The sequence below is a fragment of the Mirounga leonina genome, unplaced genomic scaffold (genome assembly GCF_011800145.1).
Source record: "Mirounga leonina isolate KUSES-001 unplaced genomic scaffold, KU_Mleo_1.0 Mir_195, whole genome shotgun sequence".
Lineage (NCBI taxonomy): Eukaryota > Metazoa > Chordata > Mammalia > Carnivora > Phocidae > Mirounga > Mirounga leonina.
The window spans coordinates 7697500-7723906 of record NW_023270490.1 but is presented as its reverse complement, the minus strand read 5'-3'; positions in this window follow the sequence as shown (position 1 = coordinate 7723906).

The following is a 26407-nucleotide window of genomic DNA, read 5'->3' as shown; positions in this document are numbered from 1 at the left end:
AGCACCCGACCTTTGGCTGCTAAATATTTACATTGTGACACCTCCCTAGGGCCCCAATAAAAAGGCATCCCTCCCCCTACAATCGTCAGGCTTGCCCACCTACCCTAGAGGAAGACAAACATGTGCTTTCCAAATGGCCCTTTCGCGCTCTGGTTAGTGCGTCCACAAAAAACCTTGGCGGAGGGCCTAGTGCATGCGGGTGCCATGCTCAGCGGTGAAACGGGTGGACGGCGTTGGCCCCAGGAGGAGAGCAAGAAGTTCCAGGGGAGATTCGGGAAGCGGGACACCCTATCCAGAGCCTGGGAGCACCAGTGACGAGGGCCGGGGCAGGGAGGGAGGCAGACAGACAGGGAAATGTGGGGGGCCCTCGGAGATGGGCCAGTTGGAGTCAGTGCTTATCTCCTCCTTCCACCCACTGGTTGTGGACAGGGCCCGCGGGAAGTGGGCAGGAGCTCGCTGCAGGTGTCGGGCAGGAGGGATGGTGCCAGGAACAGGGGACACTGTGCTTTTCATACCTGAGAGGCAGCTGTGGGGTGGCTGCTCTCGGTCGGGCACCTACACCCTTCCCGAGTAAAGGTCCCACTTAGACCAATGAGACCAGGGTGTCCCAGCCTGTCTACACCAGTTCTTCCTGGGGGCCATCGTGTCCCGCCCCTGTGGCATTTGTCAATGTCTGGAGACAGGTTGGGTTGTCACAACCGGGGAGGGAGGGGCTACAGGCGTCTAGAAGGCAGAGGCCAGAGATGCTGCCGGATGGAGGAGCCCATCCCCTCGACCCTCCGAAAGGGGCAGGAGTAAGGAGAGCCAGCCTGGGGTCAGGGCCACGGCTCACTGGCTGTGGGAGATTAACTTCTCTGAGCCTCGGTGTCCTCGAGGGGCGGTTGATGATCATCACAGAGCCTGTTTCAGAGACGTTGCTCAGGAAGCGCCCAGCATAGCCCCCAACCCCTTCAGCAAGTGGCAGGTTTTAATATTGTGCTGGAACTTCCAGCCCATTCTAAACACAGACCCTTGCCCGTGCCAGACTTGCCACTCACGAGGAAGGGGTGGGAAATGGCCTGTGCCTTTGTTTCCCCAACAACTTTACCGAAAGATCCCCCTTCCAGGCTACTTTGCCCTCAACCCCCTGCCCATGCTCCAGAGTTTCCAGTCAACAGCCAGGTTTCAATATTTCTAGAATCCTGAAAAGCTCTCAATATGTAAAGATGCTTCTGTGGGCCTTGGAAGGGTCTATAAATAGGGAGGAGCTGGGATGAGGTTTTGCCTCCTGAAAGGAGACTCGGCTTTACCTCCTCCTGGGTCCCTCTCCCCATTGGCAAAGTTGCAAAAGGCCTTTTAGCAGAGCTGGTGGATTAGATCATGGGCACTTTCAGGGAAGGAGCCCAGGGAAGCAAGTCACCCACGACACCACTTCCTACAGGGAGGGTCTGAGTCAGTGGTCTTTGGTCCTCGCTGCCCACTGGAATCACCTGGGGAGCTTTGAAAGCATGGATGCCTGGAACCCACCTTGCAGGGCTGACTTCCTCGGTAGGATGGTGATCCAAGGAGCAGTGGGTCTTAAAATCTCCCCAGGTGACTCTCATGTGCAACCAAGGCCAAGAACCGCAGGCTCAAGGGCTGTAGTGGGCAGAATGGTGAGAGAGAGAGGAGTGAGGGGCGGATCCTCATGTGCTCCTGCAGGAGGCACGGAACCAGGATTTCTGGGGAGAGGGTTCTTGGGCCCAAGTTGCAGGATGGGCTTGGATAAAGTCAAGTAGGGCCACCTGGATTGGCTTCAGCATGGAGGGTACAGGAACGCCACCCCAGTTCCCAGAGCTTAAGCCTCTGTCTGAGCTGAGAACTCAAACCCATCACCTCCTCCCACCATGGACATGTGCCCCGGGGACCAAGCCTACGTGGTGACGCTGAGCACACGGGGCAACGTCTCAGCTAGAGCAGCCCGGGCATGACCTTCTAGCTCTCCGTCACCCTGTTTCATCCCTCTGAACTTTATTGAGAACTGCCTTCGTGTCAGGCACTGTTCTAGATTTGGAGACACAGCCAAGAAGAAGAGGACACTTGCCCTCAAGGAGCCACGGTCTAGCCAGAGAAACGAACAACACACAGGGGATCAAATAAAAAAGCAAGAACGTTTCCAGCAGTGATAAGTGTTCCATGGACAATCACACAGCAGTCCCCCCATTAAGATGGAGATTATAATAAAACCGAAGGCCGATGGGAAGGGTAAATTAAGTAATTCATGAAAATAGGCATGGCACGGTAACAGGCTTCTAGCAGGTGTTCCGACTGTAATTCCACTCACCATCCCCGTCATGCAACAGCGCTTGGTAAAGAGAATCAACGTGGCATCAGGAAGAATATCAAGGACGGAAAAGTAATTTGGAGAAAAGCAATGGAGGGTAGAGTATAAGGCCTTCTCCGGCCCAATGGGAGGCACCAGGATCAGCGCTGGGCCCAACGGGGTTAGCATTTCCCTAAACATCAATCTCCTGTCCTCACACAGCTTAGGAGGCCCGAAGGGTCCTCATTAGCCAGGCCACCCTGGGTGAGCTCTCTACTGCCGTCCCATCAGAGATAAAATCGGGAAATCTGCATTCAACGGACAACCGTCCATGAGAGGAGGGGAGCCCAGGACTCCACACAGAACAGGGCCTCAGACCTGCCTTGTCTGTAGGCTGTGCTGGTGGCCAAAGGTGGGCGGTCTGACCCCAGGGGATGGAGTCTGGGAAGTGGCCAGATGAAGGTTTACCCACGCGGGCAGGTCCTGCGGCGTCCCCAGCGCTTGAACCGGTCTGGCCTGCAGCTGTGCTCAGGTCAGGTCTGTGGGGGGCAGGGGAAGCAGGGGGGACCGGGGGGGTCGGGGGGCGCTGGTGCGCACTCTCGGCCAGCTGCACTCCGTGACACGGCAGACAGGCGGTCATGTCCATGCACTGGCTGGGGGGCCGTGAGGAAGGGGCTGAGACGGGGCCTTCCCCCAGGAGGTCTGCAGGGGGCAAAATGAAGGGCAGGAACCCCGATGTTTTAAAGGAAAGGACTCCTTTCAAGATGAGCTGAAAGAAAAAGTGACCTCATTTCATAAGCAATGTGGAAAGGGGAAACCGTGGGGGTCTGGCTCAGGCTCCATGGGCAAGAGACCCCGAGGAGACCTGCATACGTCTCCCAGTGGGAAGGCCTGGCCACAGGGGGGTGCACTCCAACATAGCACAGTGGGTGGTGGGGGGCAGCCCTGCTTTTCTCCCCGTGGCTCCTGGCACCAGTGAGTGGCTGGGTTACAGGCCCACCCAGGTCTGTCCCGGCTGCGCTCGCCTCGGTGGAACGAATGAGCGAACCAGTGAGTGAGCATGAGGCCCGCGAATCCTGCCTCTTCACATGTGGGGCTGTGGTCCAGCTGTGGCCTGACTTGCGGGGCGAGCTTGGGCTCGTCCTCCCTCTCTTGGCCTCACATTCTTCCCGTGTTTAAGTTGACAGACTCCTTTTGGCTGTCCTTTCCTTGGTGACCGTCCGGCCCCACGCCTCATTAGCCTAGGTCGTGGGATGGGGGCGGGGTGGGGCTTCTCCAAATCAAGTCACCAAAACTCAAGACCCCAACTAAGTAGATCCCGTTTTTTCAGGCTTTTTATTTCAAAGCCATGACCCTCAGGAGCCAAGGGTGCAAGGGACCCATCCAGGACAGGAAGTAGGTCTGGGCTCCATCTCCTGGGCTGCTTGGATCCTGAATCCACTCTTTCCTAGGCATACCCTGTTTTCTCGGCAGCCCGGAGAGAGACAGAAAGTACACATGGTTATCAATTCATCATCCAACAGAAATAAAATGCCTCTCAGGAATGCATTTCAAACCTCCATCCTGCGAGCCCGGGGTCACGAGTTCCTGTTGCTTACAGACCAGTGTCACGGCCCCATTATGCAGGATTTGCGTGGGCCTGTTGGGCACACTCCTGCGGGCACGAGGCCACCAAGCAGAAGGGCAGGGCTGCCGCGATCCCCGTCTCACAGATGAGGAAGCTGAGCCTCACAGCAGCTGTCCTGTGACCACGGTCACACGCCTAAGAGAGGGGGACAGCCGGGATCTGAAACCGGTTGCCTGGGAGCCCAGTTTCCCGCTCTATTCTTCTTGCATCTAAGTGTCCAAGGCAGATACTGTCAAGGCCCCTTTCTCCAGTTCTTACCTGGGTCCCACCCACTTGCATAAGTGCCTAAGGACAGCAACCCCCTAACCGAGAGCCAGACTCTAACCCAGGCCACCTGACCCCAGTGATGGAGCCCTTTACCCATGATAGACACCCTTTCTCCCACTCAGTCCTTCCCAATACACATAGGCTAAGTGGGGTGAGAATTTGGAAGTCAATACCTCTGTGAGTATTTAGAAGTTTTAGCAGAACTTAAACAGAAGCCCTGGAAAGAATGCTGGCATTTTCTGCCCCAGAGGGCTTTCTCCCTTGACTCTGTCCAGGGCAAACAGAACCCTTATAGGAATGAGGCTTTGTAAATAAAGGCCCGATTTTATTTCACTGCCTAGAAATCTGAGGGAGGGAAAGCATCCGAGAGGGGTGCTTCCAATGCTGGTGACATAGCCCAGGAGAAAGTTTACTCAAGAACACAAGAGTTAAGGAGAAACACACGATGATTTATCACTGCTCCCCACCCTCACCCATCCTCTGGCCAATGTGTGGTTTATCTGTGTGCAAATATCAACGGGGTGTCTCCAATGGGACAAGATGACTGCATTCTTTGGGTTTAATACTTTCCTTATGTGGTTTAAATCCTTCCAGTTCAAGAGCCACTCCTCGGGGACCAATGGTCCTTGAGCGCAGGGTTGGCAAATGTGAGGTTGGCCAGGAGACTCAGCACTGTCTTGGACTTTCAGGAACTTCCCTTTAGATGAAAACCCAGCAAGGTAGGGAAAACTGCTAGAACCACTTAGGAAGAGTTGCCTGATGGAGGCTTTTTAGATTTCTTTGAGAGGAGAGATTGCACTTCCTTGCAAGAAGGGTACCTGTCCAGGTAACAGCTGAATCGCCTCGTTACACTGAGGGCCTCATGAAAAGGCTCTCACTCAGGGAGCCGGGACCGCCAACTCTTTGAAGAAGAGAGACGGCCACATTCAAACTGATTTGACCTTACAGGGCAGGATGCTCAGAGCCGGGCCGCCCGGCTAGGGTTTAAGAGCAGATTGCTTCCAGAAAGAAATGAGGCTGCTCTTTCAGCCTGGGGCCGGAGGTGACTTTTTTCCCTCCCTCGGATTTCTAGGCAGTGAAATAAAATCAGGCCTTTATTTATAAAACCTCATTCCTATAAGGGTTCTGTTTGCCCTGGAAAGAGTCAAGGGAGAAAGCCATGGCGGCAGGGGGGAGTAACCTGGCTTGCAGGTAGAAGGAGCGAGGCACAGAGAGCAAGTTACTCACCCTGGGTCACAAAGCCAAGCAGTCTCTGGGTGTTAGGAGTCCAATCTGTGTTTCTGGAACATTCTGGAACATTCATCTTTCCCCTGGAGGGGGGTTTCCCAACCACACCATTGACATTTGGGCTGGATGTTCCTTGTGGCGGGGGCTGCACTGTGTATTATAGGAGCTTTAGCAGCATCCCCGGCCTTGGCTGCTTGACCATAGCCCCACCCCACCCCAGTGTGACTACCACTCCAGAAAGGCCCCATTGTGCCTGCTGAGAACCACTTGCCTAGAGGATAGGGTGGCTCTCTCCGTGTGTCTCGTTTGAAGAGCATAGGGCCTAGACCTTGGTTCTCTTGATTTTCTATTTCTTTTAATTATTCATTAAACAAACATTCCCTGGGGACCTCGTGGTGGGGGGGGGGGGGTCCCTGTGGGAAGTGCATGCGGTGTGCAGGGACCCCGAAGGTGGGCGGCTCAGACATTGCATCTGCAGGAGGCAGACCTTGGGCCTGCAGCTCTCCCCTCCTCGGGCCACATTCTCCTAGAATCGTGACATCCCTCACCCCTTTCCCCAGCCTCCTTCTTCCTCATCAGCCCTCTGGCCGCTCCCTGCCCTAGGGTACACTTTCCTAGCGCAGAACAGCACCACCCCGTTCTTACTAGGAGGAGGAGAACTTTTCACTGGACCAGGCTCCCTGCTAAGCTCTGTATGCACACCCCACAAACACGAGCCCCATAGCCCTGCAGGTTGGGGCTCAAGGTTCCACTTCCCAGAGGAGACCCCATACCCCCACGGCGATACCAGGCCTGCCCTCTGTGCCCCGCCCCCACTCACTGGCCCTCTCTGTTCTGCTCTGTCCCACCCAGGAAGGGCTTCCCACTGCACGTGGTGACCCTCTGTGGGGCGGGGGGGAGGCGACCTCTGTGGCCCCCAGGAGCAGCCTCACCTGGGCTGGATGAGGGATGTCCGGCTGGTCCATCAACATCCTGGCCTCCTCATCCCAGGGGCCCTTGCTCTGCTCCGCCCCCCGGGGTCCCCAGTGGAGGGGAGCCTGGTGCCCATAGCGGTGACCTCTATCCACTGTCTGCCCTTTCCTGCTCAGGCCCCTCCCCACTGATGCTTCCTGGGAGGGACTCCCAGAGAAACCGCCTCCCTGGCTGGGTCAGGGTCGGCCTCTGGGGGGGCGCAGACGAAGAGCCAACTGCACCTGTCCTCCCCACCTGCCAGTGGCGCCCTCACACGTCCTCCACACGCTGCCTGCCTCTGAGCATCTCTGTCACCCCGCGGGCCCCACGGTCACTGCGGAATCATACCAGGTTCTTGTCCTGTGCCGCCCTCCCCTGTCACACGCCGCCTCTCTCGCTTTCGTCCAGCCACTCCGGGCCTCCTGAAGCATGGGCACCCTCAGGGCCTTTGCGTGCTGGCCCCACAGCCTGGAATCCGTCCCCCCAGGCCAGCACGCAGCGGCTGCTTCGCCTCTCCGCCTCCGACCCCCGCTCGCATCTCACGGAGCCTCCCCGCACCAGCAGCCCTGCTCCGTCCCGTCGCCCGGCTTTGCTGCGTCCACACTCAGCTCTCTGCACGTGTGTATCTGTCGGCTGCTTCTCCTGCGTCTGACACGCCAGAGGTGAGCCCCACGAGGGCAGGAACCTCACCCACCTTAGTCACTGCAACATCGCCATGGAGCCCAGGGCCTGGGAATGGTAGGGTTTGAAGGATGCTTATAGGAAGACTGACAGCGCAGATCATAGATGGGCGGGGGGGGGGGGGGGCTTGAAAGGGAGCACTGTGAGTTTCTCCGCGTTCCCAGGACCCCAGCCAGCGGGCATCGAGTGTCCACAGGAGCCTGTCCTGGGCACTGGGCACCTGGTCCTCATGCCAGCTGGAAGCGGACAGCCGCAAACCAGGAGACACTGGCAAAGACTTGGCGCGGCTCCCTCTGTGTCCCCCCGTCGTGCAGGAGGCCCCCCAGCTTTGAGCAGGACACCAGCACTTGGCGGTGTTCCAGGAGAGGAGAGGGACAGAAATCCAGCCCCACTGGACAGCTGGGGATCTAGGGAAATGCATTTAAAATAGCTATTCTGGCAGCTGCCTGCAGATTACTTTTTCCGTGCAGACTGGATGGCTTTAATAAAAAATGAGAACTTCTCCATCTGCTCTTTAAAGATAAGCCCCCAGTTCCCCAAATCAGTAAGCGACAGAGGCCCAAGGGGCTCGGGTAGGCTGGGAGGCGCGTCAGGCCGGTGACAGAGCCGATTAGCCAGGATCCGGATTGGGAGCTCTGGAGGCTGTAGGGGCCTCCCAGCTGTGGGACGGGAAGCGGAGGCCAAAGAGTAGGACTTGGGTAATTAAGATGTCATTTAGTCCTGTGATCGCCCCCTTGGACCCCCAGGGCCACGCTCCAGCCTCTCTCCTTTCCAGCTGTCGGATGGGAAATGGCCTGGTCACCACGGGACCAAGAGTGGTCTCAGGGCTCCCCCAGGAAGCAGCTTGGCGGACCCCCTGCTGGAGCAGGTCCCACTCCACTGGAGCAAGATTAACCACCAGGAAAGGGGGCGTGTGCACCCCAAAAGACATGGCTGGTGGAAAACCCCAAATGCTGCCTATCACAGCAACTCTTCTCCAGTTATTAGAGAAGGAGGGGGTGGATGCAGGCTCTGTGGGGCCTGATGCTTACACTGTTGGAGGCCTTTGCTGAGAAAATGAAGATAAAATTGTGAACACAGAATTGCTAGAGCCCTTCCTAGGACCTTGGAAGTGAGCGGCCCCTGGCCCCAAGCTGCGTGGGACTTCACAGTATGTGTGTGTTCACACGCGTGTGTGTGTTGTGTGTATACGTGTGCGTGCAGTGCACAGCGCGGTCTTTCCACCTGAACCTTCTTCGGTTGGGGTTGTAGACACAATATATAATAAGTGAGATGTATTGCTGTGTGCCGGTTCTCGCCTCCTGACCCGGCTTCCTGCTCCGGCCCCCGGAATCGAGGACTACCCCTTGTCAACCACGTCCCAGAATTTGGTAATGCAGAATCGGAAGGGTAGTGGACAGAAATCAGATGGGAAAGGCAGAAGGGGAGAGAGGAGGACCTGCCCAGAAAAGCCAAGTTTGTCTACATGAAAAGAATAGAGATTTGGTGGACAGGAGAGAGCTTATCCCTCAACAGGCAGCGAGTCCGAGAAAGTCTGGAGCTTCTAGAAGGCCAGCTCTCCAGAGTGGATGTGGTCTGCCTCGTCATGTTGTTGGTCACGAACAGGATCCTCTGATGTTCTTTGAGAGACACCAGTAACTACCTGACTGCCTGCTATTGATTTGTGGTTGTAGGCACCAAATCTGACTCTTGTATCAGTGGGCAGCATGGGGAGTGGGTTTTTACAGGGTTGCACTCTACCCCAGGAGGAATTCTGTGTGCATGTATCCACACATGTGCACATTTGTGCCCGTGTGCGTGCATACATGTGTATGGATATGAAAGGTAAAATACCAGACCTCAGGGCTTGATGAGCCACAAAGCATCATCCATCTATTCTCCCTTTTATGGTCTTGAGATATCACTCAAACTTGGAAATGAGGGGGAAAGATTATTATGTGTTCTTCCAGAATCATACTAGAACAATGTCTAACGTGCCCGAACAAAAGTGATCTGATTCTCGGATGTAACTTTGCGTGACTTACCATTTACCCTTGTTTAGAGCCCAGATTAGAAAAGCGACTTGTTAACTTGGAGAAGATTGATAAGTTGACAGTGATTGTCCAGAAGAGATGCAAATGATTAATGGTCAATAGAAAAGATAACCTCAGTTTACCTTTTTTCCCCCAATAAGACATAAGACATGAACCAGTTTTATATCTTTTTTATGGTTTGCTTCTGCCACTTTTGAACCAACTTCATCATCCTGCTAGTTCCCTCATTCGTGAAAAAATTACTGTGATGTATTCTCCCTGCGTGCTTCTCTGAGAGTTATGCTTTTGACTTTTTGAATATTTTACTTTGACATAAGTGTCCTTTCTCTAGTCTCTCTGGCAGGCAGTAAACTGATTTTATACCCCCTAAGTTATTCCAAATGAAAAGGCCCGACTTATGGCATATGAACAGCATTCTCCTGGTTCTATCTCCTTTTTAATCCCTGATTTTTTTTTTTAAAGATTTTATTTATTTATTTGAGAGAGAGAGAATGAGAGACAGAGAGCACGAGAGGGAGGAGGGTCAGAGGGAGAAGCAGACTCCCTGCCGAGCAGGGAGTCCGATGCGGGACTCGATCCCGGGACTCCAGGATCATGACCTGAGCCGAAGGCAGTCGCTTAACCAACTGAGCCACCCAGGCGCCCCCCTGATTTTTTTTTTTAAGAACCCAAGTTGTGGGTTCAAAGGTAATCCAAATAACCTCTTGCTCTACAAGGCTCCATGTTGACTAGTCAAAGCACACAGCTAAATAATCAAAAGATACTTGCATTTTCAAAGGACACTTAAGGGATCCAGATCGCAATTCACAAGACACTTCTGAGAAATGCACTCTGCCTTCTCTGCAATTCTGTCATGCCCAGCATTGCTTCAGAGCCCCTCATTCTCACTGCTTCAGCCTTCACACACCGCTCTCATGCTCCCGGACATGCTCCTCAGCGACTTATGCTAACAATGCTTTTGATTGCAAGCAATAGAAAACTCAACTATAAGAATATTTATTGTTCACTTAAACAGGTATATATGGTCATAGGGATGGTTTAGACACTCAACAATAGCATCAAGGGTCCAGGCTTTGCCCCTTCATATACCCAGTTTTGTTCTCCAGCTTGTTGCCTCATTGTCACCAAGTGGCTACCACAACTCCAAACATCATGCCCTTGCATGCAGCATCCCCAGCAGGAAGAAGAGGGCAGAGACCAAAAACCTTCTCCCCAAAAGATCCGGCCTTTTTATTCAGGAAGAAAATTGTTCCCAGATGTAACCCAGTAGAATTTTTCCTTTCTCCTCATCATCTAAAACCGGATCACACGACCACTCCTAGTTATAAGGGAGGCTAGGAAAGCAAGCATTTGACAAAGTAGAAAAGAATCATCATGGCTGGCTGAGACCAAAACACAACTCATTCCGTGGGACAAGTGGGGATCTGCGTCCAGCCTTAGGCCGAGCACTCACATATTGATCTATTTCTAATGAACACATGCCATTGGTACCATTGTTTTCTGATTTATGCAGGAGGGATGAAGAAGGTCAGAGAAGTTAAGTGGCTCGTAAGGAAGTGGCTGAGCTGAGATTTGGCTCAGGTCACTAAGACTTCAAAACCTGTTTCCTTTTTTAAACCCTTAATACCTTATTTTTTGTTTTAGCAAGAGGAGGGCATGGAGATAAAGTTCAATGGCTGGGTGAGGGGCGGCTGAGGCACCTCCCAGGCTGTGATGCCAAGGCCCCCGGGAACCTTGCATGGGCATCTGGTGGCCCACCCCTCACAAGGCCTGGGTCCCCAGCTCTGCGTGTCCTGCCTTCCTGGTAGGCTCTCTCTCATGCCTCCTGCTTTTTGAAGGGGGTGGATTCCGTGCCATCACCGTCTAATTCAGAGGGCTCCGTAGCATCCCTCAGCGTCAGAGGTGAGACGGATCCTCCGAGATGCTCTTGTCCTCAGGGCCAGCAAGGATGGATGGTGTGTGACTGTCGATATCAGGAGGGGAAGGGAAATATCAGAATCACTCTGGGCCATGTTGGGGCTGAGTTCTGATGGTCTTGACGGGACTGTGTTTTGGGAGGCCCGGTCACTGTCAGGGCACACAAAATGCAATGGGGACATGGCTAAGCTCTGGTGGCACTTCCTTCTGCTCCATCAGCCCAGGAAGAGGAGCAGGGCGCCCACGAAGAGCGCCAGGTTAGAGATCTGGGTTCGAGGCCCTGTGCCACTCCTCACCGATCAAGTGACCTTGGGTAAATCCTTTCCTATCGCGAGCCCGTTTCTCCACCTGTAAAATGGGGGGGGGGTAACAGTGGTACCCCTTCACTGGGAAGCCGCAGATTTGAAAGAATGGATACTCAGAAAGCTTTCGTAGTGCAGGGAATGCCATTCAGAAATTTACCACCGTTACTACTGTAGCTAAACACTTCCTGCGGTTGGTTTTAGGTTAGACAAACCATTCGATCAATCACCCAAAGCTTTTCCCACCCTGCCCCTCCTTTCTCTCCTTTCTGTGTCCTGAATCCGCTCTTTCAGCCACTCCTGTGGGTGGTGGTATCTGTCTCTCCTGCGAAGATGTGCTGGGTGTGGCAAGCAGAACAACCCAGACTCTAGAATCCTCCAGAATCTTCCAGAATGCCAGTCCCCCAGCTCACTCGTGGTCAGACCTTGAGCGAGGCGCTTTACTTCTCTACACCTCCATGTTCTTTTCTCCTGTGGGAGGGGTGATTTGGGGAATGAAGTGTGATCCTACCTAAGAGCCCCCTGCCCAGGTCCCGGCCCCTCCCTGGATCTCCATGAAGGTCAGTGCTCTCCCCTCTCAGGACAGGACTCCTCACGAGGTGAGATTGGGTCCCACGGTCTCTGTAAGACACGACTGAGTGGAGGACGAAATGACCAAGTGGGTCTGGGAGAGGATACTGGGGGTGTTAGTTTTTGATAAACGGGGAGAGCGGCACTGCACATGGAAGGGGAGGCGGGAAGGCCGCGGCCACTTAGGGAGTTGCTTCCCGAAGTTGTTGACTCACCAGGGAGCTTTCTCCAAGGTTCCCCACATTCTGTAGGCCTTGCCTGGGGGGTGCTGGGATTGGGGGAGGACCTGGGCGGGGGGGCTTGTCTTCCACACCCAGCCCCCCCGCACCGTGAGCAAGCAGATTTATTTGCATGGGAATGGAAAACTCCCTGCTGACCTCTCTACTACGTTTTCCTCACTTGTGCCACTCAGGGTTTTATAAAAGCCCTTGAATTAAACATGCTGTGTTTCGGGCTCAGGAGGAAGGGAGGAGGAAGTGAGGGCGGATGTCCTCTGGGCCGTCTGCCCTGCAGTCACCACCCGAATCCCCCACCTGCCAGCCCAGGGAGCCTCGCCTCGCCCCCTGAGCCCGCCTGGCATTTATCTGCGCCCTCCAGCCTGGCCCACGCTGTCCCCTCACCGGAGGCTGGGCACGGTGATAGCTCGTTGAATGATTTTATGCTTTTTCTGTACAGGACATTTTTAATGCAGGTGTTTACATGCTGGGGAGAAATTCTCTGAAGGAGGAATAATCTCTGTTCGTCCTATCATGTCCCCACGGTCCCAGGAATCTTACAAGCATCCGGAGTTGCACTGGCCCGTGTGGTAACCCATACATATGCCTGTTTCAACTGTAATGGAAATTAAATTAAATTTAAAATTCTCCTCCCAGTCACATTGGCCCACATGTGGCGAGTGGGTACCAAATTGGACCATGTGGATGTAAAGGCATTTACATGATCATGGAAAGTTCCATTGGACAGCACTGGACTTGAGGAAGGCCCTGGGCTTTTTTGTTTCTTTTTTTTATTCAGTATTTTATTAGTGCTTTTTTAGTAACAAAAGTAACAACTGTTTGTCCTAAAGCACTTAGAAAATACAGAATACCATGAAAGAGCAAAGAGGGACTTGGGTGTAGCTGTGGGCTCGGCGGCGTACTGAGTCCCTGAGCACTCGCAACAGGGACCCGCCATCGTCACCTCGGGCACTCTGTTGCTCAGCTACTGACCGTCCCCAAGGAGGGGCAAGGAAGAGAGGAAGGAACGAAGAGGACACTTGAAACCTCCCGCACCATTTGAGGGATTTTGTAAAGGGCAGCCAGTGGGCAGGGCAGCCTGGGAATGTAGCTCCCAGAGGAAGGGGGGGTGGGTGGGGGGCAGTCCCCGGGGGCCTGTGGACTGAAGTGGGGTCCCCCAAATTCATATGTCGAAGCCCTAACCCCAACTGTCTTTGGAGGTAATTAAGGTTAAATGAGATCGTAAGAGTGGGGTCCTAATTCAGTAGGACCAGTGGCCTTGATAAGAGGAGGGAGAGAGACAGGGCTGTTGGCTCCAGCTCCTCGGTCTGCAAACCCGGACTGATCTCTGACTCCCAGCCGCCAGGACGGTGCAGAAATACTCTTCTGCTGTTTAAACTCCCCTCGTTCTGTGGTCTTTTGTGATGGCAGCCCAGGCTCACACAGACATTCTGCAATTCTGGAAACCCAGCTCCACAAACTGGCCACGCTGGGCAGAATCACGGCCCCCAGAGACGTCCGCTCCACAGTCCCCGGAACCGGGGGGCGGCTTTGCAGTTGGGATTAAGTGGAAGATCTCAAGGTGGGGATGCTCCTGGACAATCCAGGTGGGCCTAGCAGCAATCACAAGGGTCCTCATGGAAGGAAACGGAGGTGACAGGGTCAGCGACAGAGCAGGGGTCCTCGCGATGCCACTGCTGGCTTTGAGCTTGGGGGAGGGGGCGCTGAGCCAGGGGACTCGGCAGCCTCGCAAAGCTGGGAAAGGAGGAGATAGGGGCCTCCAGAAGGAAGGGGTCCACCGGTTCCTTGATTTCCGGCCAGCGAGACCCATGTCAGACTTCTGACATCCGGAACTGTAAGAGAATAAATCTATGCGGTTTTAAGTTGCTAAGTGTGTGGCAATTTGTTAAAGCAGCTGTAAGAAGTCTACACCAGAAAGTCTGTATGTATAGATGGCACACTTCAGAGTGTGGTCTTTTCTGGCGAGGCCGTCCGTCTCTGTGTTTGGTGCTCATTTGCTCAGTGAATAGACAGCTCAGCCTTTGGTCCTCCCAGCAGACCCGGTGGTGGGGACGGTGAAGTGGCTAAGATGGCAGATTTGAAAGCCACGCAGCCCTGAGTCTCCCCCACCTGCTATAGCTGTGTGACCTTGGAAAAGCTACTTGCCCTCTCTGATGCCTAGCCTTTCCGGCCCCCCCCCCCCGCCCGGCAGCTGCGAAGTTGGGCTTTCTGTCCTCGGCGGGCGTTCCTTGATCATTGGCCACACACCAGGTGCCGTTCCAGGGGCTGGGGAGGCTGTGACATTCTAGGAACCGAGCTCCTGACCTTTGGGGAGCCCACGCTCTGGCAGGTTCGGGGGTAGAATGTCACTCAGGCACGGGACCAGGTCCGCTGCAGGCGTTCAAGCGACTTCCTCACGGAAGGGACCACAGCAATTTCAGTGTCTCACTGAAGTTGATGTGAGCAGGTGCAGGTGGGAGCTGGAGTCTGGGTTTCGTACCCCGGGCCCAGGAGTGGGGGGCTGCAGAAAGGGCTCCCCTGTCTAATGCAGTTCAGCTTCTAGGCTCTGTTTCTTTTTAAGGTGCAAAGAATCCCCAAAGTGTGTTAGGCTCTGAGAGACCCATTGCGGGTTGCATGGACAGCGAGACCTTGGCCGCCCAGCCCCGTGGGCCTCGTTCCCTGACTCAGCCTGAGGTTCCCAGGAAATGGCCTTCCTGGGTTTCTCTCCCTCCCCACGGGTGAGGCTGCCAGACCTCGGTAATTTTGGGAAATCACTGGAAATATTCCAAGAACAAGAGCAAGCCTTGCCTCTCCCAGGCCCCTGATGGGCCTGGCTCCCAGCAACAGAGGCATGAAGCCGAAAGCCTGGGGTCAGTCTCAGGGCCAGGGGATTTGTGGGGGAACAGGGCCATTCGCTGGGGGCCAAGGGCCAAATGAGCCGCCACATATGTTTGCTTTGGCCAACTCGGTTTTTGAAATCAGAAAAAAAAAAATGACACTGACCCCCAGTTTCTAGCTTCCTTTGAAACTAGAATGGGGGTGGGTGGGACCATTCCCCCTGCTGCTGTCCTCCTGGCCCCCGCAGCCCCTGGGTCCCCTGGGCCTCTTCTCTCCTTTATGTGACCTTGTTGGCAGTTGACTTTCTGGCTGTTGTTCTAAGACAGCGGTTCTCAGTCACAGTGGTTTGGCCGCTGGGGGCCTCGGGCAATGTCTGGAGACATTTTCAGTCTTCACAGATGGGGGGCTGGGGCTGCTGTGGCATCTAGGGGATTGAGGCCGGGACCCTGCAAGGTCCAGGGTAGCCTTGCAGCAGGGAGTGATCCCGCCCCAGGGCCTGATGGAAGAAGATAGGTCTTACTTTGCAGAGCTTGAGGCAAGGCTTGGGTCCAGACAGTCTTGTAAACATGATCCCACCAGCAGAGGGGAATGAATGGGGACACTGAGGTAAAAGAAAAGAGAGGAAAGAAAGCCAAGGTTAGTCCCCCAGCGGGGTCTGCTGTGGGGCGCCTGGCTCGGGCACCTGGGGTCCCCGGGGATGCGGATGTGCTCAGAGCCCACCACACAGGAACAAAGTGGGTGGACATTGACCACCAGCTCCTCTCTGCTGGATGAGGGTGGTCTCCCCGGACCCTTGAGTCAGGGCTGCATCTGCTCACCTTGAGCCGGGAGCCTGGCAGTGGGTGGCCTTGATCACAGAGCCCTGTTCCCCGGCCACAAACCCTGCCAGCACGAAAGCCCCCTCTGGTCCACGGCACTCGAGCCCGGGACATCAGACCCAAGTCAGGGGAGAGCTGGGGGGAGAAGCCACACCCGAGCTTAGCTCTGCTGTCCATGAACTCAGCGACTACCCTGTGCCTGCCCTGCCACATCCTGACTCAGAAACCCCCTGTTCTTGAATCTTCCAACCAAGAAAATGTGATACAGAAGAGAAAGCATCGCAGGCTGGCCTCCAGTACTGGGGGACCCTGGGGCTCATGGCCCCCGGAACTTGCTGAGTTTCTTTAACTACAAAATTCGGCCTTTGCTGACTTTGAGTTCAAGCAGGTAAGAGCACTCAACTTCAAATATTGATCTGTTCGGTGCAAACAAAGGAAACTCTGTTCCGATGGCTCTAGCCAAACTCACAACTTTCTGTTCAGAAATTCCAGAGGTTCTCACGGTCTGCCTGTGCTCCCCCCTCTACCCCTGTCTGCAGGAATAGGCTGGAGCTGCACTTCCTGGGTCAGGGGACCCTGGTCCCCAGGAATGCTGATGCCTGCCATCTTGCTGGTGGACCAGGAAGCCGGTTCCCCACACTACCCTGGGAGCAGGGCCTTCAGCATCCTCCAGCCTCCAGGGAGGTAGAAGGAAGAGGCTCTCAGCCTGCGAAGGCTGCCCATTCTTCACTTGGAAATATCATCAAAGCCCTACCCCCACCGCCCCCTCCTTCTGCCACCCCCAAGGTTATTCATGAAAGAATTAAAAATGAGCCCAATGCGAAGGCAATCTGAGTAATAAATGTGTTGAGACAACTAGATAGCCAGTTGGAAAGAAGATAGAATTAATCCATTCCTCATCCCGAACACAAGAGTAACTCTGCATGGATCAGAGACAGGGTTAGAAGGAATTCCCTCTACCATGGGTGAATTTCTTTAAGCTGGGTAAAGGGAAAGACTTTTGATGAAAAATCAGGACTGATAGTTTGATACAAATTTTACAACGTTTTTTATTAATTTAATTAAAAACTGTCTCATGGCAGAAAGCACCACATGCAAAGTCAAAGGACAAAGGGTAAAACTGCGAGAAATTCTCTGCAATATATATCAGAGACAAAGGATTAATATTGTTTAAAATACATAGAACAGGGATGCCTGGGTGGCTCAGTTGGTTAAGCGTCTGCCTTCAGCTCAGGTCATGATCTCAGGGTCCTGGGGCTGGGCCCTGTGTTGGGCTCCCTGCTCAGTGGAGAGCCTGCTTCTCCCTCTCCCTGCCACTCCCCCTGCTTGTGCTCTCTCTCTCTCTCTGCCAAATAAATAAATAAAATCATTAAAATATAAATAAGATAAAATACATAGGACATAAAAAAAAAAAACAAGGAAAACAAACCAACAATACTATAGGAAAATGACCAAAAGACATAAACACACAAATCACAAAGAGGGATATAAAATGGCCCTTTTCTTAAAAAATTTTTTATTGTTATGTTAATCACCATACATTACATCATTAGTTTTAGATGTAGTGTTCCATGATTCATTGTTTGTGCATAACACCCAGTGCTCCATGCAGAACGTGCCCTCCTCAATACCCATCACCAGGCTAACCCATCCTCCCACCCCGCTCCCCTCTAGAACCCTCAGTTTGTTTTTCAGAGTCCATCGTCTCTCATGGTTCGTCTACCCCTCCGATTTCCCCCCTTCATTCTTCCCCTCCCGCTACCTTCTTCTTTTTTTCTCCTTAACATATATTGCATTATTTGTCTCAGAGGTACAGATCTGAGATTCAACAGTCTTGCACAATTCACAGCGCTTACCAGAGCACATACCCTCCCCAGTGTCCATCACCCAGTCACCCCATCCCTCCCCCCCACCCCCCACTCCAGCAACCCTCAGTTTGTTTCCTGAGATTAAGAATTCCTCATCACTGAGGTCATATGATACATGTCTTTCTCTGATTGACTTATTTCGCTCAGCATAACACCCTCCAGTTCTATCCACGTCGTTGCAAATGGCAAGATCTCATTCCTTTTGATGGCTGCATAATATTCCATTGTGTATATATACCACATCTTCTTTATCCATTCATCTGTCGATGGACGTCTTGGCTCTTTCCACAGTTTGGCTATTGTGGACATTGCTGCTATAAACATTGGGGTGCACGTACCCCTTCAGATCCCTACATTTTATCTTTGGGGTAAATACCCAGTAGTGCAATTGCTGGATCATATGGTAGCTCTATTTTCAATTAAAATGGCCCTTTAATTATGAAACAGGCCTAATAAGGGAACGCCAATGTCAGCTCCATGGAGGTGCCGTTTCTCACCCACCGGAATGGCCAAGGTAAAGAGCTCAGCCCCACCTCCATTGGCAAGCTTGGGAAAGACCCTCACTTGCCTTGCAGGTGGGAGTGCTGCATGATAGGATCAGTGCTTATGGAGGAAAACAAGGTGAAATCACACAAAATCATATATGCACCTACCCCCAAACCAGCCACCTCGCTTCCAGAACTTACGCTAAAGACGTGCCTCCCGTTGTACGGAAAAGCACCGACACTAGGTTGTTCTCACTCGGTTGTCGCCATTGCAGAATACCGCAAGCATCCCCAGAGCCCACACGCAGAACCAGAGTTGCAGAAACCAAGGCCCCTCCACCCCGTGGCGCATGACGCAGCTGTGGAAAAGTATGAGAAGGACCTCTGCGAATGAATACGGGGTGATTTCCAGGAGATGGTGCTCTCTCTAAACATCAGAGTGCGGAAGGGTGCAGGTAGTGCGTGTCCTGCCTTCTGTGTAAGGAAAGAGGAAATAAGAAAACATACAGAGAAAGAGACGCACAGAAAAGATAACCAGAAAACTATTAACTTGATCCCCAAGAGCATGGAGTCGGGGAAGGGGAGGGACTCAGGAGGGAGGCTCTTCACTTTCAGTCCAGTTGTGACATTTGGGAACATGGTGATGCCCAAAACATAAAAACATGTCCAAAAACACAAAATTAAATCATTAAGAATGGAGTGGGGGGAGAGGATCTAAGAGTGAAAGGGAACGAACGGACGAGCTCAAATGTATTTCAAATGAGCCCCATAACCAGCCTGAAAGAGGAAAAGAGAAAGGACAAGAAAGTAAGAACTAATCCTACTCACTCACACCCACCACGGTCCTGGGCAGAAAATGAGGGCTAGGGTAGCCGTTCCTTTAAGTGTGTAAATCCCAGGGCGTCTGGGTGGCTCAGTTGGTTAAGCAACTGCCTTCGGCTCAGGTCATGATCCTGGAGTCCCGGGATCGAGTCCCGCATCGGGCTCCCTGCTCGGCAGGGAGTCTGCTTCTCTCTCTGACCCTCCCCCCTCTCATGTACTCTCTCTCATTCTCGCTCTCTCAAATAAATAAATAAATCTTTAAAAAAAAAAAAATAAGTGTGTAAATCCCAGGGGCTGTAATTTCTCGGGACTGTAGGCTCTTTGGCCAGGCTGAGGACCAGGGCCCTACGTCTCCCCAGCAGGTGGCCATGCTGAAGGCCCCAGCACCCACCGTCTCACACCTGTAGGACAGTCCTGAGTGCTGCGGGACATCTGGCCACCCCCCTACCCCACCCCCTGCCTCTGTGACCTGGATTCGGGGAGGAGTCACTCCACATGGGCTGGAAAGAAACCCTGCTCTCACTAACTAAAGCCAAGAGCACGAAGACGCTAGTTTACCACCAACAAAACAACCATCTGGAATTCGCAAAAAGCATCTGGAACGAAAGGGGCCCCCGGGCGATTCGAGCTGTTAATCTCGGTTGAATGTCCTTTGTGATCAAGAGAGTTTTGGTGGACCGTGAGGTCTTTTGTGGGGATTGGGAGGAGTGGTGCAGGCAGGAGCCGGGTCTACCCTGCCGGGCCCACCGAGCTGCGTGCCTGGTTCTGGTTCTGGTTCTGCCGCTGGCTAACCACACCGCCGTGGGCAAGTTACGTAAACAACCCGGGCCTCAGTTTCCCCTTTGTACAACAGGGATGCTAATACCATCTCCTCCATTTGTGGGGACTGAGGAAGTCAGAGTGTGCAGAGCACTTAGTACAGGAGGTGCCCAGTGCTTGCTGCTGGGTGGATAGTTCTGTGTCCCGCTGGTGGGGGGCAGGGGGGGCCACGCTGCACTGGTCTCCAGCAGGCCGCCTGATTACCTGCACTCGTAAAGCAGGAGTCACGGTGACGGTACGTCCCCTGGGACTCTCCCCCCAAGCACAGCACTCTCACTGTTCCCACTTGCTAGCTGAGAAAACACCTGAACAAAGGAGCTTAGAGATCTCCAGAGATTAGACACCCCTTGGCCCCAGCTCCTGCCCTGGGATTCGGTGTTGAGCACAGATCGTCAGGAGGCAGGTGACTTCCCTTGGGTTTGGGAAGATGAAGGTTGAGAGGGCAGCATGAGGGAAGGCTCAAGAGAGGCCAGGGAGCTGCCTGGTCTCCAGATCCATCTCACAGATGCCCCCAGTGGGCACAGGCATGGGCCCCGGTTGCCTTTTCCAACCTACTTCTCAGAAGTGGGGGGACGCCGGGAGCTCCACCTTCAGGAAGAAAGCTGGCTCAGGTGACCCTTCAGGGCAGAGGAGCCCCAAGACCTTGGGCCCTTCCCCGCTGCACTGATTTCGTGACCACCTTCTGTTTCCTGGTGGAAATGAGAGTCAGACCCTCCACGTGGAAGCCACCCGTGGGCCTGTCTCTGAGGTCAGCTGGTAGGACAGGGCGCAGGGTTGCCCCCAAGGGCGAGGGAGGAAAGGAGACACAGGGCTGCTAGAATCCTCTCCATGTCTCCAACCCCCAGGAAAATCTTCCAAGGGTGTGTGCATCTTGTGGGAGTAACAGTTCTCAGTGGAAGCCCAGGAAAGCCCAAAGCTCTTGTAGGACCCAGCACCATAAAGAGTAGAGGCCGCCGAGGCCTGGAGGACCCATAACCCAAGATCATTATGGGGACAGACCAGAGGCGACCTCGACGAATCGCCTACCCCTCCCCACATTTGCGGACGCCGAGCAGAGAGTTTTGGACTCCCACTGAGTGTGCAAGGGGGTTTGGAGGCAATCTTTTTGAGGGTGCAAGGCGATGGCTGCTGATATTTGGACTCTAATTCTATACCCACCCAGAAGCTGACGGCAATGTCTATAGACAAAGCAAATGAATAGACAAATGGCCTGGGGTGGGTGTTAGGGGGGAGCCCAGGTAGTCTGGTGACTTCTCTTATGGGGTTTGTTTCATTCTCACCAAGAATAAAGGGAAAGAGACAATGCAAGATGCCGAGACCCCATTCATACCTCCAAAGCCAGGTTCAACGCTCCAAGACAGGTTTACCAGCTTTAGGTAAAACTGAGAGTTTTGGAGACAAAATGACCCCCCGAAAGTCAGCAGCAGGATCTGATGGGCTGAGTGTGGGGAGGTGCTTGCCAAAAGGTCGGTGTCAAGAAGGAACTGAAGCTTATTTGCTTGACCTTGGGGACAAGCCTCTTAGTGAAGTGGCATTCCTGGGTCCCCAGAGCAAGACAGTCACCTTGCACCCTCACAGACCGAGAGGGCGACCTGGAGGTGTGTGGGGACCTGGGGGTCTGCAGCACCCCCTCCACCAGCTTCCATTTTCTGACAGTGCTCAGCGTGCCCTTGGAGAAAAATAAAAGGAAAGGGACCAGGAATGAAGGGGATGGAATGAATTACCCAGCACATCAGACACTTCGGATGAAGCCCACGACCTCGCAGAGTCTTGCATGAAATCTTACAAGTAATATAAACAGAGCGGCAGCCAAGCTCACCCCCAGAAATATTCGATAATAAAACACAGCTGACGGCACTGGTCTTTCCCAAGCAAAGCTTGTCATTCTCGCTGTTAGAAATGCTGACCGAGACAAAAACTGTAAAATGAAAGCCAGTTTTCTTCCCCCCACCCCCAAAGAGTGAGATTTTTTGTGAACTGCACACTAAATATTCATTGAAAATTGGAACGATCCATAAAAATAATTTAAGACAGAACTTCTTCTTGAGGTCACATGTTGACCAAGTATTCGTGAGAGACCTTGGTTAAGCCCGGCTAGGATAATCGCTTTGATTTGAAATCTGTATCTTGATTATTAAAATAATAATCCCTCCAGTCCCCCTTCTTGGCTCACCCGAGGGTAATGAAGCCAGAGACTTCGTAGCTGACCTGTGATGGAAGAGACACAGGGCTGGCAACGGTGGTTGGCTGGTCTTCTCAGGACTTTATAACAGTAAACTCTTACAATTGTTAATGTGCAGAGAAAGACGCAGATGTGGGAGATGAGAAACATCTGGACCCACAGCCCCATCTTCTTGCCTCAAAGCTTCCCACTCCCTGGGGCCCCAAAATGGCAGCAGGAATTTTGGCAACGAAAACAAAGCTGGGGGGTGGGGGGTGCAAGGAGGGAAGGAAGTGGAAAGGACCCAGTGCCATTCTGTGTCCTCAGGTTTTTTTCTCATGGGGGAGACACATAAAATTCAAGGACACACATCCAGCGCAAAGTGTGGGCCGTTGCAGGAGGAAGAGCAGTGGGAACAGCGGTGGTGAGCGAGGCAGGCAGGGAGCAGGGAAGAGAGTAAATGAAGAAAGGCGGGGCTTTTCAGGGAGCAGGGAAAGCTGAGAGTTTGAAGCCCAGAAGACAGATTTTATTCAGATCTCTGCCCCTGAGATCCCAAAAGTAAATTTAAAGAAATTGACTCCATTAAAAAAAAAAAAAAGCACATAAAGGGAAGGAATTTGGAGAAGCACAGGACAGGGAAGTCAGAAGCACTGACTGGGAGAATTGAAAGAAGGAGTCTCCCAGAGGAGGTGACATTCAGGCTGGGTTCTTGAGGGACTTGTAGGAGTTTTCCAGGGAGACCGAGCTCCAGGCACAGAGCCTCAAAGGCAAGAGAGAGCCCAGCCAGTGGCCTGAGAGCTCCAAGGACACTCAAATGTAAGGTGTCACACCTCCCTGACTTCTTTGAGTCTTGTCTTCCTGGCACAGCATTCCTGACATGAGGAACACTGCTCCCAGCCCCTCATGGCATCTTCTTCCTCCTCTCTCTTGTGCTTATCCCATCCCCCCTCTCAGTGGCTGGCCTGGGAATGGCATTTCATGAGGAAGCAGATGTTGGATTTGGGGAGTGAGGACAAGGAAGGGAATCATCTTTCTACTGTACTTGCTGGTGCGCTAGTCCCATCCTATGCCCTTTAGCCAAACCTGCTTTGGGCTTAGCCGCCGTTCCTTGTTGGCTGGAGTAACCCAAGTGTTAACAGCCATCTAAAATTAGAGAGGAGGCCTCAGAACGGTGGATGGGGACTCATGGAAGGTGCCAGATTAGACTGCAGGTGCTCTGGGCTCAGGATGCTGCAGCTACATCTGCCTCCCAGGGCTGGGGTCTACAAGGGCCAGAAGGTCCTCCTCGGGGAAGGAGACACCGTGACATTCTCCAAGACAAGAATTCAATAGATCAGTGTGCCAACCATCTTCCCACTTGGCCACACCATGAAAATGCCCCCTCTCTTCCCTGAGAAAGGAACACTTCCCCCTGGACGGTAACTGGGGTGATGGAGAACCACCGCCTTTTGTGGAAAATAGTCTTGTTTCAAGCTGTGATAAATCAGAAGTTCTTAGCTGAACAACTACCTGCAATTCACAAGAAAACAAGAAGAGTTCTGTGTGTTTGTGGTGTGCAATTTATAAAATAGCTTCTGTTGTTAAAACGATGCTCAGAACTTCCCGCAGTGCTGGACGTGTTCTAGATCTCGATTGGGTGGTGGTCATGCAGGTGAACGCATTTGTCAAAAGTCAGGGAACTACAGGGTTAAAATGTGCCCTTTTAATTACATGTAAATTCACCTGGACTAAGGCAATGGTTTTAGAGGAAGAAGCGATCTTCAGTGGCGCGTCCTCTTGGTTAAATACAACTGTGTCATCGCATTCAGCTTAGAGCACCTGTAGCCTGGGGTCACAGAGTGTCTCCCGCCTTTGCTGCCTCTTCTTGCCTGTGGTTTGCTGGTCACGTACTGATTCAATTATGCCAGGTGCTCAGAGAAACGGGACACAGAGGTGGCCCTGCAGATGGATGCTGTTATAGGCATGAGACAGAATGACAGGGCCACGAAGGGGGACACACTGTGACTTTAAAACAGTAATTGTCCTAGCAGCGAGGAGGGACTGTGATCACTTTTTTTTTTTTTTAATTCCATAGTTATTCCTGCTTTGCCTTCACTCAGGGGCGAGCAATGCAATAATAATGGGAAGTATTCAGACAGCAACTCGCCCCGTGCCGCCAGCTCGGTCACACGACACAGAGCGAGGCTGTCATCAAAGGCACAGGGTCTCCTGTGCTGCAGGCGGCGTGGGCATCGGACAAGCCGTGCCCGGTGGGGATAACGCGGCCTCCAGCACAGCTGCCCCGCTTGGCTTCTTTATCTCTCCCCCTTTCTTGCGTCTCCTTTGTGAGAAAAGGCTCCGTGGCTGAAGAGCTCTCGGGGTAGGAGGTATGACTGCTTTCTCCTTTGGTTGGTGTCGAGCACCAGGAAGAGGCACAAGGGGATGGGTACCTGCCCTCCAAGGGCCCCGGCGTGATTACCTTCCGGCCACATTTCAAAGGGGTTAATCAAGCCAGACAGGCCTCCCTGCCTCCCCCCCTCCCTCCATCCCTCCTTTTCTGCACAGGCTCAGGGAGTGCGGGAGGGGATCCATGGATGAGACGGTTTGGGTTCAATCAATAAAATACTGTTTAAGAAAATGAAGTTAAGTGCATTATCTTTCCATTACATGGTGAAGGCTAACCCAGACCCTGCCAGAAACACAGGTTCCTGAAGGTGACAGGTGTCCACAGTCAAGCTGCTGCATTGGAGAATAAACTCGGTCCCTTAAACACAGCGTCCCGGGCAGGGGGAACAGCTTTTCAAATGCATTTTTGAAGAAGGGATTCCAGAGTCCAGAATGAAAGCTCCTCTTTCCCTCGCACATCAGGGCCTGGGGGGGCCCCAATACCATCTCTGCCCCACGGCCCTTCCTGAGTCACCTGTGGCCGCCACTGGGGTCCCCGCAGACCCCACCCCGTTAGAGACCCCATGGGTCTTGAGACATACATGGAGTTGTGAAGTAGGAGGACCCATGACTTCTGACTTGGGTCCTCAGACATTTATTGTGCACCTGCTGTGTGCCAAGCAATCAAAATAAGCAACACTCACCTCTGCCAGTCAGAGCTCCAAGACCCTTAAATGGATCCGCTCACTCAATCTTTACAACCACCCAGGGAGATGTGCCCGTGGTTCTCCCGCATGACAAAAGAGGAAACTGAGGCACATGAGTTAAGTCACCCGAAGTCACGACGGCCATAAGTGGAGGAGGCAAGATTCTGACTCCAACCATCTGGCCTCAGCGAAGAGGCCCGTAGGCTCTGGACTCCACCAACAGGGACCAAAGCCCGAGGCCGGATTACGAGAAGGCCCGGATTCTGGCCGAGACAGGCCTGCCCACACGTCAGCCTCCGAAGCCTGGCGACAGGTACCCCGTCTCCATCCGAGGCCTGGACCAGAGAAGATGGCCCGTGGCGGACGCGCCCCTCGAGGCCCGGGCCGCCACGCCGAGGAAGGCCCGCCTCGAGGCCCAGTCCTCAAGCAGGGAGTTTGTTCTTCCATAAAAGGAAGCTGGATTTGCAGAAGGAGCCACATTTGGCTGGTGAAGTTCATCCAATCAAAAGTTGTACCCGAGTTGTTATAATTCAAACTCAGATGTCGATTTCAACCCCTATCTCACGACTATTTTGAGCCCAGGAAAGCCCACAAGCGTGTCTATTCTGAGACAGCGACACAAAAAGATCCAGTTAGAAAAATGTTCAGAGAAACTTGGGAATTATAATTACTCCTACACCCGAGAGCATTCAACTGCTCTCATTTTATAAAGTGGCTTTGCAGAAATTGCATCTTAATGTTCTGCCCCAAAGGCAGTTGGGAACTGGGGAGGGGGGGAGACAATAGTTTTAATTGACAGAAGGCTCCCCCCACCCCAGAGGCTGAGGGAAGAAATGGGCCCAGGCACCGGGAAGCAAGCAGGTGTCCTGGGAAGATGCGCAGGGGGGCGCTATGGCAGCTTCGCAGAAAGGGGCTCCTGGAGGCAGGAGGGGGGAGGGAATTAGGGGGAGCCCGAGGCTCAGCAGGAAAAAAGTATCAGCCTTATTTATAAATGACAATGTTGGCCTCCGTATAGTGGCTGTTTGACGTGATGGCCAGGACCATAGTAAGCCGTGGACATGTCTGAAGTCACGCCATTATCAGAACAGCCCCTCCAAATACGTTCTATTAGCATCTCCCTTCCGTAGCTGACAAAAGTAAGGCAGAGAGACATAATGACGTCCTCAAGTCACACAGTGGAGCACTGCAGTCAGGATTGGAACTAAGGCTCTGGCTTCAGTCCTCCATTGCCTGTAAGTCTCAGACTGACTGTAGCAGGTGGAATGACGGCCCCCTGGACAGTGTGTCCTTGTCCTAGCCCCTGGAATCTGCCCATGTGGTCTTCTGTGGAAAAGTGAGGTGTTCGAGGATGTCAGTAAGCTTAGGATCTCGAGATGAGATCTTCCTGGATTACCTGAGTGGGCCCTAAGTGGGCCCTAAGTCCAACAAGTGTCCTTATAAGAGACAGAAGAGGA